General features: G+C 37.9%; 1 non-coding gene across 1 annotated transcript; it reads left to right on the top strand.

Annotated features, from left to right (window-relative positions):
* The first annotated feature begins 7837 nt into the window (after positions 1–7837).
* LOC117279685 (small nucleolar RNA R71) lies at positions 7838–7944 on the top strand. Its single transcript, XR_004510090.1, has one exon. It is a non-coding gene; the product is annotated as a small nucleolar RNA R71 (small nucleolar RNA).
* Positions 7945–8360: the final 416 nt, after the last annotated feature.

Here is an 8360-nt window from a genome sequence, read left to right as displayed (position 1 = left end):
TCATAAACTTTCGAACTAACAACCTTTCGAACCTACAAATTTCATAAACTTCCGAACCGCTAAACTTTTGAAACCGTGAAATTTCGAACCCGTAAACTTTATAATTTCTAAACCCGTAAACTTCCAAACACATAAACCTCTTTTTTGTGCAGAAAAAACGAAAAAACAAAAATTTGAAATTACAAAAAAAAAGTTTTAAAAAAAAACATTTTTTTGTGCGGGGTGGGGGGCAGTGAGGTGGGTGGTGCAGAAAAACGAAAAAATAAAATTTGAAATTAAAAAAAAAAAGGTAAATTTTTTTTGGGGGGGAGGGTTGTAAGGTGGGTGGTGACGGAAAAAAAAACCAAAATTTGAAAAACAAAAACCTTTTTGGAGAGAAGGGGTGAGGCTAGGTGGGTGGGCGTGAGGGTGTGGGGTGGGTGGGTAAGGGTGTGGAAGGTTGAGAAGGAGTTTTGAAAAATATTTTTCCTTCTCTTGATTGGAGAAGGGAAATAAGGAAAACATTTTCCTCTAATCGGAGAAAAATGAATTCATAAGGAAAAGCCAACTAAATATGAGAAAATTGAAAAATATTTTCATTCGTACCAAACACATCCTTGGTGTGGACATTTAGACTAGTCCAGGTGCTTTTAACCTTCTGTGATATTCCTTTAGGTTTATTTGAAATGACGAAATTAAAATGGTAATATGGTCCTTTGATATATAGTTAAACTGCCTAAAGAATATTTTAAGCTATTTTGTAACTCAATGTTATCATTGAGCATCACGAACTATTATACTTAATAGATTTGATATTTTAAGGATCTTAGTACTGAATTTATTGTACTTCAAAATTATATATATGTTCGGATTAAATATTTTAGTGGAATTATACATATGCACCCATTGAAAATAGTGAGTTCGGATAAACCTCAACCAAAAAGCACATCTGGCACCTACCATCACTACGTGGATGATTTACTAAAAGAAAAAATCAAAATACAAAGAACACGGGAGTAGACCAAACCCCTATCGATCAAGTTTGAAAGAATAAAATAAATCTCAATTCTCTAGACGTCGGTCTACTAGATAGAACTAACAACAACAAAAAAAAAAAATCAGTATAATCCCACGTAATAAAGTTAGATGATGGTAGTGTGTATGCAAACCTTACCCCTATCTCGTGGGTATAGAGAGGTTGTTTCCAATACACCCTCGACTCAATGAAACATAAGCACAACAGTAATGAAAGAAAGACAGCTAGACACAACAATGAAGAGCCATGGAAAAGCATGAAAAACAACAAGATAGTAAGATGATCAAAATAAAAGCAACAACAGGCAATAATAGAAACCTAAGACTGAAAACAATACGAGAGTACGTACTAATGCTACTATTAAGAACAAGAAAATCAACTCGGCCACCTAACATTCTACCCTAATCCTCGACCTCCACACCTTCCTATCAAGGGTTGCCCTCGGTAATCTAAAGCAGCGTCATATCTTACCTAATCACCTCACCTCGATAATTATTCGGCATACCCCTACCGCTCCTTAGGCCTTCCAAGACCAACCTCTCACACCTCCTTATTTGTGTGTCTGTGTCTCTCCTCTTCACATGTCCGAACCATCTAAGTCTAGTTTCCCACATCTTGTCCTCCATAGAGGCTACACCCATCTTATCCCGAATAGCTTAATTCCTAAATTTATCAATCCTAGTATGCCCACACATCTATCTCAACATCCTCATTTCAGCTACCTTCATCTTCTGGACATGTGAGCTCTTAACTGGCCAACACTCAGCCTCATACAACATAGCCGGTCAACTATCGCTATATAGAACTTACCTTTAAGTTTTGGTGGCACTTTCTTGTCATACAAAACACTGGAAGTAAGCCTCCATTTCAACCATCCCACCCCAATACGAGGTGTGACATCCTCATCAATCTCTCCATCTTCCTGTATAACTGACCCAAGATACTTGAAACTTTCTCTCGTAGGGATGACTTGTGAATTCAACCTTACAAGCCCGTCCGCTTCATGAGTCGCACCACTAAAGTTGTACTCCAAGTATTATGTCTTGGTTTTGCTCAACTTGAAACCTTTATATTCTAGTGTCTGCATTCAAATCTCTAACCTCGCGTTAATGCCGCCTCGAATCTCGTCAATCAACACAATGTCATCTACAAATAACATGCATTACGGTATCTCCCCTTGAATGTGGCACGCCAGTGCATCCATTGTCAGGGAAAATAAAAAAGGACTGAGGGCTGACCCCTGGTGCAATCCCATCGTAACTGGAAAGTGATCCGAGTCCCTCTTACTGTCCTCACTTAAGTCTTAGCTCCTTCATACATAACCTTAATCACCTTAATGTATACAACAGGTACCCCCTATACTCCAAACACCTCCACAGAACCTCCCGCAATACTTTATCGCAAGCCTTTTATAGGTTGATGAATAGAATATATAAGTCCCTCTTCCTCTCCCTATACTGCTCCATTAATATCCTAACATAGTAGATGGCTTCCGTAGTAGAATGCCCCAGCATAATTCATCGAGCTGGGTGCCGCTTCCTTCTCCTAGTTTTGTGTATTTTTTGGCGATAAATCTGAACTGGTTCTCGGAGATAGACACAATTCATCTCACCCTCAGCTCCATCATGCTCTCCCATACTTTCATAGTATGGCTAAGTAGCTTGATACCCTGGTAGTTATTATAATTTTGAATACCACCTTTGTTCTTGTACAATAGGATTATCGTACTCCACCTCCACTCCTCATGCATTTTATTCATCCTAAAAATAATATTAAATAACTTAGTGAGCCATTCCAAGCCTGCCTTAGCTCTTCTAAAATTTCACTAGGATTTCGTATGGCCCGGTTGCTCTGTCCCTGCTCATCTTACACATAGCCCCCTCAACCTCCTCAACTTTAATATGCCTACAATACCCCAAGTCTCGCCGACTCTCAAAGTGTTCCAAATTCCCCAACACAATGTTCATGTCCACCTCTTCATTCAGGAGTTGACGAGCTCGAAACACACACTTAAATTATGCTCGCTAGTCAAAGATAGTATAGTATAATATCGTACATGGATTGGAGTTAAACAATATTTTCGCAGTTTCTAGCTTGATTGCTATTCAGTAGAATCAACAATTGAGATTTATATGATTAATAACTACAATTTGCTAAGAGTCTAAAGGTATTGACTAATGACTATCGCAACAAAGGTAAGCAAGGAAGTTATCAGTGGGAGAAAATAGGGGTTGATAGGATATGTGCAAGATAATTCTTTGGGATCTAACTCTAGATAATTCACTTCTAATATTTAAGTAATTCTCTCAAATTCACTCAATTATTAGTTCAAACGTTCAGCAAAAACTCCTCTCTCGATTAAGTCTTAACCTCATGAGATGAACCAATTTAAGCACATGAAGATATGCAAGAATGCATAGTGGATTGGTCTTTAGGAGAACCTTTCTCAATTATCCTCCTAACTAGGTTTAATCAATGATTCAACTAGCCTCTTTCGATTACTAAGAAGAATTAATGAACTCAACCAACAATATAATGCAAAGATATCAAAATTTATGCATCTCTCGACTACGTGAACTAGTGAATATTGATGCAACAATTAAATCATCCAAAAATGCTTCAATACATAAAACTAAAGTTATAATCCACAAACAATCATCAATACACCAAATTCATCAAACCCGAAAGAGAACTACTCCATAGATATGGAGTAATTCATCAAAAATATAATAAAAGTATAGGAAAACATAAATTCAAACCAAAGTCGGGCCTTGAATGAGGAAGGAATGATGAAATCCTTGTGTTTTTGGTCCTCCAACTCCTCTTTAGCCTCCTTAGGTCGAATATGTGTCAAAAGTACAGAAAATAACATTTTTGCATGTATTTATACCAAGTAGTATTGGGCCTAGACAAAATCCACCTTTCCCAGCCGAAATAGAAAACTTGCAAACTTATTGCTTTTCTTGCGTCGCACTGTGCGTAGATCAGTGCATCGCATTAGTGCAATTTTCTCGGTCGTAAACTCTCTGAACTTATCTTATCTGAAAGAATTTTGTACTGATGCTACGTACTATGCCACACACTATGCCTAGAATTAGTGTATTTTTCTGTTAGACCCAAAAATTACAAGTCTCTGAACTTCTCAAATTTCTGGCGCACATTCGCACTGATGTGTCGCATAGTGCTACACATTATGCGTCACATTAGTGCATTTTCTCAAAGTGCTGCTTCTTCCTTGATTTTTGACGTCCAGAAGTGATCCTCGACCCCCGAACACAAACCCGGCTTAATCCTTTGGGCTTTTACTCATACTTCAATGCTCCAAATAGCTTGAATTAGTTCCAAAACATCTACATAGCTCGGAATCACTCCTACAATACATAAAACACACAATAATTGCAAAACACTATCAATTAAAGCTCAAACACAAGTAAAGTATAGTGAATTAGAGTGCAATAAGTGACTAAAATACGAGATCATAGCCTACCATCAACACCCCACACTTAAATCATTAACCGTCCTCGAGCAATCAAACTACACTTTATATAAACAAGACCCTTTTAAACAACTCCCATAACTCAACATACCAAGAATAATTAAAACAGATTAAGCACAATACTGTAACATCCGCCTCAAGATTTGACTCAAATGCACCACATATTTTTCAAAACCCGCTCACTTACTCTAACATATAGGTCAACGACATTACCTTTCCTTCATGAATCAAGTTCCCTCACACAACAATATAGAGTAGTCCACACACAATAAAATTTAAGAACAATTAGGAACTCAAGATAGAAAGAATTCACTCACTCTCAGAAGTAGTATTCATATGCCACAAAAGACGTACCATAGGCTTGCCCGTAGGGTACTACTCTACTAATTGAGCTCATTCCGTCAAGGATTAAGTAGGACTTTAACTAGTTGTCATGTAGGCTGTAAGATGGGTAGGATACATTTAGATATAAGAGTGACTACACCTCCCTAAGTATTTCCATACATACACTTAACTGTTCAAAACCCACACTTATGTCAAACAATAACTCCACCTTCACATCAAGAGTCACCACTATCAAGGAATATTTTTCACAATCATACACTTATTTTATTTTTATTTTCTTTTTTTCAATTCAAATGGCTCTTACTTTTTCAAAATATTGCACTTTTTCCCTTATTTCAATAGTTCCACCCAAAAGCTAAAACCACCCACCTCACACTTCAACTTTTACAGAGTTCATAACAAATTCAAGTGCTCACGAGAGGTACAACGTTCAACTAGATGGTCAATTCAAACAGATGGTTAAGTTGCCAAAGAAACAGGATTACAGGCTCAAAGGGGTTAACTACGATACATAATAATTAGGTGGGTAATAGCATATATCCGGCTCAACAAAGAAGTGCCTATATCACTTCCAAGATTGAATAAAACTACTATTTCGTTTTGCAAACACACAGGGCACGTTCTAGATATCAAATGCAATGCACAGAATACCGAAAACCTTACACACATATGACACATAACTCACTCAGGATCGGACTCATCAAGACACTCTAATCAAAGCATTTAAGCAACATTAAGATCATATAATTTAAGGTACTTATACAAGAGTCAAAAACCGAGCCTAAGCGTTACAACTAAAGCACTCACTATTCTTAAGGCATAATAAAGTTAAGATATATTGTCTTTAATTCAAATCATAGCACAAGGTTTCCTACTCATAACAAAAATAAAAACTAACTATACCCGGTTCAAACAAAACCCTTGAAAAAGAACCGCGACATAAAGAAAAACCAATGGGAAATTATTACACTACCTAAAAAAAATCTTTTTGTCTTTTTCTTTCGATTTTAATCCCTCAAGAAACCCATCGAATGATATCCATTGTCGGGAAAAATCGAAAATTTTAAATTTTTTATGATTTTTTTCAATCTCTAACAACTACAACTAACAAAAAGAAACACATATATAAACATACATACAAAGATCCCCCACCCTACACTTTAAGTTGTGGCATGTCCCCATGACATACAATTAAAAAGCATAAGGTAAAGGAAACTTCTCTGCATATCTAGCCGGGATCTGAGTCAAAATCGTGCTCCATTCCTCGCCTTCGGACTAATGCGCACATCCATGCCGGCAACTTCGTCTCGACCTTTTTGGGTTACATCCCACACTTATCTTTCTCACTCAGTGCAGCCTTCTCTTTTGAGCCCTTCACTTTCTACTCAACATACACATCTGATTTTTCTTTTTGCACCCCTTTTCTACATTCATATCAAAAGTCATAGTCTCCTCACCCACTCTAAGCATGAGTTTCCTCACGTGTATATCTAATATAGCTCTACCCGTCACTAAGAATGGTCTTTCTATGATGAAGGGGACATCCTTGTTTTTCTCCATATTCACCACTATAAAGTCTACAAGAAATACGAACTTATCCACCCGAACTAACACATCTTCCACTATCCCCTCGGGTATCCGAGTCATTTGGTCTGCCAACTGCAAGGATATTGGTGCAGACCTTATCTCTCTGATTTCTTTATCTAGTTTCCTATAAATAGATAGAGGTATTAAATTAATTGAGGTACCATAATCACATAAAGACTAATCAAAATTAATAGATCTTAAAGAGCAAGGTATAGTAAAACTCCCTGGATCTCCACACTTTTGTGGGAGTTTATTTTGCAATATCGCGATGCAATGCTCTGTGAGCTTCACCACCGAGGTCTCTTCTATTTTCCTTTTCTTTGTTAGGATATCCTTCAAGAATTTGGCATAGGCATGCATTTGTGAGAGAACTTCTGTGAATGGCAAATTTACATGAACCTATTTCAGCACATCCTGAAATCTCGCAAACTGATTGTCCAGTTTTTCTCTACATAGCTTTTGAGAGAAAGGTAAAGCAAGAATATGCTTGCTCTCTTCAGGTTCCTACCTTCTCGAAGTTTCTTCCTTCTTTTTCTTCTTAGTTTTCATCGGGCCCTTCTTCTTTTTATCAACATCATATTTCAGCTGCTTACCACTTTCGTTTTCAAGTATCACATCATCTTGGATCGGGATGGGATCTTTCAACACTTGCCCACTTCTCAAAGGTCACAATATTCACCGTTTCTTTGGGATTCTTTTCTGTATCAATGGGGAGAGTACCTGGAACCCTCTCAGTTAATATTGTTGCAATTTATCCCACTTGTCTCTCCAGGGATTCTTTGATAGATGTTCCATGAGCATCCAACTTCTCATTTGTCTTGATAATGAAAGCCTTCATTAAATCCTCTAGACCAGGCTGAATGGGCTGTTGAGGCTGAAATTGCTGCCTCTGCTGATTTTGGTATGCTGGAGCTCCTTGTCCCTGTGGTCTAGAGTTATTTTGCTGCCAAACATTCGCAGTACCTTCAGGTGAACTCCATGAAAACCCGGGGTGCCTCTGATCCATTGCATTGAAATTGTAATTTCCCATAGTATTTATTTCCTCAATTGAGGCTTGACACTCATGAGTAGGGTGTCCTCTTCCACATATATCACAGGCTGCATAAGGCTCACTTTGTATCGAGGCTAAGGTCAGCTTCCTTATTTCTTTGGCCATAGCATCAAGTTGTACCTGCATAGATATGTTAGCATCAACCTGGTGAACACCAATTAATCTCCTTCTTTCTGCACTCTCAGAGGGCCACTGATTTGCATCTTCAGATAACTCATCTAAAATTGTAACTATTTTCTCTGGAATCTTCTTCATCAACGGGCCTCCAGTTGTATTGTTCAATGTTCTACACGAGGCCGGTGTCAATCTATCACAAAAGTCCTGGAGTTGCATCCAGAGTTCAATTCCACTATGTTGACACTTTCGAACAATCTCTTTGAACCTCTCTCATGCTTCAAAAACAATTTTCGTATCTTTCTGGCAGAAGTTATGGATTTCCTTTCTAAACTTGCCCGTCTTAGCTGAGGAAAAATATTTATCAAGGAATTTTCTCGTCATCTCCTCCCAAGTTCTAATTGATCCCGTGGGCAAGCTTCGAAGCCACTGCATTGCATTGTCTTTGAGTGTGAAGGGGAATACCCTTAAGTACACTGCATCTCGTGACACACAATTGTATTGAAAGGTGTTCATAATCGCCTCGAAATCCATTAGATATGTGTTTGGATCTTCGTTTGGTTTCCCTTTGAAGACACATCAATTCTGAAGGGTTTGAAGCAACCCTTGCTTCAACTCGAAATATTTTGCTACAATTGGAGGTGGTCTCACATTTGATAAGCCTTGATTGTAGAACAGTCTAGCATAATCGCCAAGTGGTCTCCCAGGCATGGGAGCTATATTTTTGAACTGGTATGCAACCAAGGGTTGAT

This window comes from Nicotiana tomentosiformis, chromosome 12, assembly GCF_000390325.3.
Source record: "Nicotiana tomentosiformis chromosome 12, ASM39032v3, whole genome shotgun sequence".
Taxonomy (NCBI): Eukaryota; Viridiplantae; Streptophyta; class Magnoliopsida; order Solanales; family Solanaceae; genus Nicotiana; species Nicotiana tomentosiformis.
The sequence above is the reverse complement of the archived record's forward strand: the minus strand, read 5'-3'. Positions and strand labels throughout refer to the sequence as shown.